We start from the raw sequence: 7,234 nt of genomic DNA, 5'->3' as shown, positions 1-7,234 counted from the left end.
AGTGACCTTAATGGGGGGAGTCACAGCTGACTTGAGCCTGCCTGGTCTAAATTTAGCCTGCAACTGCCCAGCAGTGCTTGGGGTCTGAAGTCTGCCTTTCAGCAGTGGGGGAGGCGGATATCTCTGTCCTCCCTGGGAGTGGCTAGGCTCCTTGCTTCCCATGGTCAATGGAGGCCCCTGGTCTTACTGCTGGAAGAAGCTCTCTCTGCTGTGGGTAGAAAAGGAAAGGTGGCCTTGGTCTGGAATGTGGCCCAGGTTATCACCTGTCCCTTCCACTTCCTGGCCCGGAGGCCTAAAACCTCCAAACCAGGGAAGCAAGCTATTCTCAGACATTCCCACTCTCTGTGTCTTTACAAGGGCGGTGGAAGGGGCCCGCTCAGAATCCCAGGGCCTCCTCCAGCCTGCCCCAGCCTGCCATCGTCAGCAGGAATCGGGGGCAGAGGAGCTGCAGGCCAGCTGCTGAGGAGACTTGGTGCTCCCAGCTTCCTTCATAAACTCTCTGTTCAGCCTGCACAATTTATACCATTGAACAGGGCCAGGATTTTCTTTGCCGGTACTGTTACAGCACTTCCTCTGCCTTATGCTGGGGACCATCTCAGAGCCCTGTGGCCCTTGCATGGTACGCGGCTTGTCACTCAGCAGGTTCTCAGGGCATGCTTATCCTTGCAGGAATGCACTTTGACCACTTCACCTCTATGTTCTCCAACATTCCTCGGGTTCCCTTGGTTTGGGGATTCTGTTTTCCCCAGACCTCCTGAACTTGTAGCTTTACCCTGGTTCTCCCAAGGCTGATGAAGTTCAGTAGATGAGACTGGGCATCTTGCAAGTGTCTGAGCATCATCTTCCAGCCAGATTGTACCCCCTCCTCCCTTTGCCTTCATGATAGAAACAGAGACCTGTAAGGACCATCCTAGAGGCAATCACGCATGGCTTGTGGAACCAGTTCTTTGCCGTGACAGCAGTTGTGCTCTGTGGACAAAAAAATGCAACTTAGGAAAGAGAGGGAGGGTAGGAAAGGAAAATGAAGATGCTGGTTTCACAGCTATGAGGAAGTTTTATTTTGTAGCCATGCCTCTGTTGATGGAACTTAAAAATAATTGGATTAAAGGATCAGGTCACCTATTACCTGGGGAAAAGGGTTTCTAATTTAAATAGTGAGGCTTTAGGAGGAAGTAATCTGGGTTATTCAGAGCATAGAAACCTGGTCGTGCAGCAGGGCCAGCGGGCACCTGATGTTTGAGTAATTTGGGTCACATTGCTTTTAGGCTACGGGTCGAAGTTTGTAACAGACACTGTCCAGAGGTAACAGCCTGAGGGTGGTGGGCAAGTCCGGAAGCTGAGAACACAGTGGGCATGAGTAGAAGCTTTTGCTTCTTGCTTGTCCTTGTAGTGAAGGACACATTCCTGGTGTTATCCTCCCCACCCCCACCTTCCCACCCCCCTACCCCGGCCCAGCCAGATCAGCTAAGGAAAATGCATTTTTCTTTCTATCCGTGAGGACCCAGCTGCAGGTACCCAGGGAAGAAAGATCACATTGCTGTCCATTGCCCCAGAAGGGTGGGCATTAAGACTCTGATGTATTTTTTGTGCAAATTAAATAGGCTTCTAGAATCTCTTCCGTGCTGTGGACTCTGTGGTGCTGGAAAGGAGTCACAGCCTTTTTCCACAGTGTCCATTGCAGTGACCGAGATGCGGGATCTTAATATTTTTGCCCCTGAGATGTCATCAGAGTAAAGAGAGAACCCGCCTCAGAGGCCAGTGCAGAGGGTGAAGTCTCCAGACCAAGCAGGAAGTCAGCACCCCATTTGTCACTGGAGGGTCCTGAAGATAGAGCAGAAGGTAGGAAGCTGACATTGAGTCTCCAGAGAGTCTATCTCTGCCCTGTTGTGAATAAAGAGAGGAAATGGGTCACTGGCTTCAGAAGCCACATCGTGAGTCTCACATGACTTCTAGAGATTCAAGTGAGCGGAGTACCAACCAGAAGCCAAGTACATGCTCTTTAAATCCATCCACTCTTCTTAACACTCCCCTAGTTGTTTTGGAAGCCTCCTGACACGTACAATACTTTTGGAGGTACTGGGATAGGAACAAGGGCCTTCCGACACTGGCTGCGCCAGTTACTAGCCAGGCGATCTCTGGAAAAGTCCCTCGATTTCTCTAAACCCCGTATTCTTGTTGACGTAAGAAACGTCCAAACCTGTAGAGAATTTTTACAAGGGTTTATTTGAGCCAAGCTGACGACATTTGCTGGGGAGCAAGATCTCAAATGCTCCGGATAATAAGTCTTGCAGCTTCTTTTATGCATTTGAAATTAAGGAAGATTAGAGAAAGCTAGGCGGGAAGTTGGATTACAGGATAGTTAACAAGGTTGTGTGCTTTCTTGAGGGTTACTACTCACTTTGGGGGTATTACTTCTGGCATTTCAAAGGTTTGTTAACCTAGATGTGCAAGAACAATGGACAAGGCTGGCTTAAAACCTTTCACTAAAGAAGTTGTCTGTCTGAGGCCGGGGGCGTGACTACTCACCATGACTTTTCCAGTTAGGAATTTGTGATCAGATCACCCTGTGAGATTGCTTTCCATAGACTACGCCCCCCCTTCCCCACCCCACCCCCCATATACACACACCTTTTTTGTCCATATCCTACTGTTTTGAGACCCAAGTAAAATCTTCTCCACGTAACAAAGAGTCCAGTTGTGAGCATCAGCCGAGATCATGTTTGTGCATGTACTGTGACAATGATAAGCTTAGACGTGTGTCTACAATGAAATGGTATGACCCCCATAGCGCGTCCACAGGACAAGCTCCCTATGCTCATCCACTCAGGCGTTTACTTGGCAGTAGCGTATGCCGACTGTTCAGAACAACGTGGGGCCCCACCTGCTTCCCAAGTGACCGGAGGAGCTCCAGGTGTAGGTGGTTCTTGACTTTCCATGCTACAGCATCTTCAGAATTTGACTTTTAAGGGCATTTTATGCAGTGATTCTGTTTGCTGCAGCAGCAAACACATTTTTCTAATTGTACTTATATTCAACAAAAATTGACATTTAAGGATCTGGAATGCTTAGGATAGGGAAATTATAGAGGTGCCTTAGGATCAGACTTTTAGCTTTTCCTGGACCTTTTTCTTTTATAATCGCCTCATATTAATTTTTTTTTTTCCTTCTCAACATCAAAACTTTACCATCCCCCCGTTCTTCTCCCCCAAAAGAAAGGCAACCTGCTCCTGGAAAGAATTTAATATTGGTCATTTACGCTTCCATGTAAAATTGCTTCATAATAATGAACATTTGTGTTTACATTTTACAGTGTACATAGTAGTTTTGAAATACGTCATCTAATTTAATCCTCAAAACAGATTTGTGAAGTCATTACAAGCCCTGCTTACAAAGGAGTTATATTCTCAGAAGAGTTCCATGGTTTTCTTACAGAACTTTTGTAGAGACATGGGCCACCTATATTGTAAATTAACCCCCACTAATTTGTTTTTATTAAAGGAATGGACGGGGCTGGCTTAATTATTAAATACTTTTTGGTAAATAATGGCAGCATTAGACACAACCTGATTACAAAGTTATAATAAAAGCAGATCAGGAATCAAATTCTGATGCTCATCACAGACATTTATTAAGTAAACATTTCTGAAAGTAAATATAAAATCATTGCCTGTAACCTCAAAGAAGTCCTGGCTCTGGAAGCTTCTAAGTGCTCTAATCTCACCTTACATGAAGACCAATGTGGTAGTTTTAGAAAGATAGGATTCTGTTTACTATGTAGTAACAACCAACCGACAGCCTCTGAACCAAAGGCTGAGCACAGAGCCATTGAGCTCTCACACTTTAGGCATCATCCGTAAGGGTGGACCAGCCAATGTGCTCACTCCCGTTTGTCCACCCTACTTAGGAATGGCTGGAGAATATCTCCAATCCACAAATTTGAGCACCACCAGTTTCACCGATTTCTAACATTTCATTATGCTAATTGACAAGCCATTAATTTCACTGAGGAAAACCCATCTCTTACCTTAATTATACCAATTAGCAAAGCCTCAGGGGCCCTCGGAAGTTAAAGAGAGCTAAACTCCTGGAGGGAGGAAGCCACCCTGAGCGAGCGAGGGATTTCCGACCAAGTCCTGGTTGACCACCCTTGGAGCGTATGTTCCCGATGGAAATGGCTGTCTGTCTGTCCCTGGAATGTAATTTAAGCTAATTTCAGGCACATGCAGCTGCATTACATTGTGTCTGCCCAAGTATTTTAAAGTAAATGGCAGACATCCTGACTGGCTGTCAGCTATTCTGGGAAGCCAGTCAGCAGGCAGGTATCATGTGCCGTGATGCTGTTAGGGCTCCACCTGGAGGGTTAGCAGGGCAAGCCAAAGTTTTCCCATGGGCCTCTTAGCACCCTACTTTTTCTCTGATTTTTGAAAGTCCAGTTTGGTGGTTTTTTCATATTGTCCTGTTTTTTCACATATTTTTTGTTTGTTTTGTTTTGTTTTGTTTTGTTTGCATGGGGCATAGTTTATTCCAGAAAAGACTTTTTCCATTCCATTTATTGAATGTGCATTTTATCTAAATCTGGAATCAGGTTCCTGTTATCTGAAGCATGGAGAAAAGTCTGGTCTTTCTTATCTTCAAAGGGAGCAACAAGCATTTGTTCATTTAAAGAAGACATCCTTTAATGATGTCAAGTCCAGACTCCTGCCAAAATTGGACAATGGGGTTCCAGCCCATTTCCATTTACCTCGTGCAGTTGCTGGCAACTTTGATCCCATCAGGTCTTCTTGCATGAAGGTAAATTCTTCCTGCTGAGAATAGAACTCAGGAATTTACTCTTCTGTTAAAATTGTTGCCTAAACTTACAAAAGCTCAGAACCTCTGATGCGTAATTGTGAATCAGTAATGCAAAGTTGTTTATCTCTTTAAGTACTTCTACTTGATTAGAATTTAGAGCTGCTGCTCCCTGAAGTAGATGGAATTGTCAGGAGTTTATTCTGAATTTATAGAAAGGAGAAGACGGAGCCTCATGGAACTAACAGAAAGGAGAGCCTCTCTCCTATTTATATTTTCCAGTGTCTATTTTTTTTTAAACTGGGTTAGAAAAGAATCATCTCAAATTATACTGGGAACAAAAACTTTTTAACCAGTAATTAGCATTTTTTAAATCTTAGTTTGATATATCACAGAAGACTCATGATTTCTGACTGAAAGCTAAAGGTAGTTTTCTTGACACCGCAAAAATAATGTACTGTCTAATGCTATTCTTGGATTGGAATTGAAACAGTTGTTGCCTGTTCAGAGAGTATGCCTTGAAAATTGATATAATTTTTAAATTCTAAAAAAAGAAAGAGAGAAAAAGCCGGCAGGGCATCGGCGTATCCGTTGTCAAACGCTGAACTATTAAGCATCCAGTTTAAAGAGATGTGCTGATGTGAGGAGCCGAGAAACATTCTCGGGAGTGCTGTGGAGAAGGGCTCAGTCACTGCTATCTACAGGAGATAAATATCGACAGGTTTTTTTATTTCTCCTGACCAAAATTCCATTTTTGTTAAGAGGAAGGTGTTTTCTTCTAGTGCTCGTTGTTGCCGCTAATTGCGTTATGGCCCTGCAGAATAAGCCTCCTGCGTGTTTAATGAGTGGATTCATGACTAAATGAACTATAGAATTAATTATTTGCCCTTTAGCTTCCATTGTCCCTTTTCCTCTCATGGCAACGATTCTAAGGTGTTTTCTGTTTCATAGAGCAGTGATTTTTAACCATATTTTCTTCCAAGCAGCTTTCTACCATTTTCCTGCTTTTTTTTTTTTTTCCTCCAAAAGGGATAGAAGGAAAGCTCTACTTATTCTCACAAGGGATATTATTAGTAAATTATTAAACAAATGAAACTCATTTCTTTTTGTTGGTCTCTGTATTCTGGTAATAGCTTTCCTTGGAGTGAGCTAATTTTGACATGAGTTTTCTTGAAATTGAATGGTTGCCAATAAGTTATAGGCATGCACATTTTCTGTAATTCTTAATGACAATTGCCTTACCAAAAGAAGTTTAGATGATTTTTTTTAAAGGATAGAAAAACTTTGTCATGCCTCGCTAGTTCATTATAAAGATAAAAGACCACTAGTTAGTGATCAGAAATAAAATAGAAATAAAGATTGTAGTGTTACTAAGTACCATTGACAAAGACCAGACTTAAACTGGAAGGAAGATCAACCGAGACCAGAAGGTAGTAACAGAGAAGGCACACTTGTTACTGTTGCCTGTTAATAAAGATGTATTGCTTGATTGATTTAAGTCCAAAGGGGGAATATGGAAAATGGGGAGTGAAGGGAACTCCTAGTTCATGGATGACTTTTCAGTTCACAGATAACCTGAGAACTTTCCAACATTCTGATAGCCGTACAAGGCACCTGGAGTGAACGCCCTTGTTTTTCTAGGTCTTGTGAACAAATCCATAATTATCTACTTTCCCTGGAAAGATTTTGGAATTAATCTCCTGAGAATCATCTTGTGGTGGTATTTTGATATTATAGTTTAAGCCTTTAAAAAATTGTTGACAAAACTTAAATAAATTTAAAATTTATACCATATTGCAATTTTGCATTGGACTACGTCAGTAATACTGGGCATGTTGTAGACTTGATGGAGAAGCAGAGCTGACCAAAGTGTTAGTGAAATCCTGGACGGGAACTCCGGTCAAGCTTCTAATTTACCGCTGAATTATCTGCAGTAAACCAGAGTCCTTTGGTATGAAAAAAAAAAAAATCATCCTAGACTTTGAAAATTAATCTTACTAATAAATAATTATATGGGGTTGATAACTGATTAAAAAATATAGTGCACATAAAGCCATTAAGAAGGTGTGTTTTTCTTATTTAAGCACAGAATCGGAGCTATCGCATTTAAAGCATTTTAGGAACTAGGAGGGAGGTGCTGCCGGCCACCAGCTTTTCAAAGCAGCACTCATTCCTTACCTCCTAAGGGGTGTGGTTTTGATCTGGCTTCGGAGAACAGAACTGTGCAGTCAATGGCTCTGGTTATGGTGTTTATAATGCACGTGGTCAGACGGCCATGGCAGTGAGGCATTGCCGCCTTCAAGGAGTCAGTGAAGGAATCTACTGTTTCCCAGTATGTTATTTTAGAAAAATTTTCCAAAAAAATTTTTTTTCTCGAATAATTGCATTACATTTGGCAGAGAATCATATGTGTTTAAGAAGATTTATTCATACGGAAGGACCTTCT

General features: G+C 42.5%; 1 protein-coding gene across 12 annotated transcripts in view; it reads left to right on the top strand.

Moving 5' to 3' along the window:
- The window catches only part of PALM2AKAP2 (PALM2 and AKAP2 fusion), a 399,047-nt gene that overhangs the window by 358,495 nt on the left and 33,318 nt on the right, over positions 1-7,234 (top strand). The gene's annotated exons all lie outside the window — the stretch shown is intronic.

This window comes from Rousettus aegyptiacus, unplaced genomic scaffold (assembly GCF_014176215.1).
Source record: "Rousettus aegyptiacus isolate mRouAeg1 unplaced genomic scaffold, mRouAeg1.p scaffold_m13_p_3, whole genome shotgun sequence".
In the NCBI taxonomy this organism is placed as follows: domain Eukaryota; kingdom Metazoa; phylum Chordata; class Mammalia; order Chiroptera; family Pteropodidae; genus Rousettus; species Rousettus aegyptiacus.
This window is presented reverse-complemented; position numbering and strand designations above follow the sequence as displayed.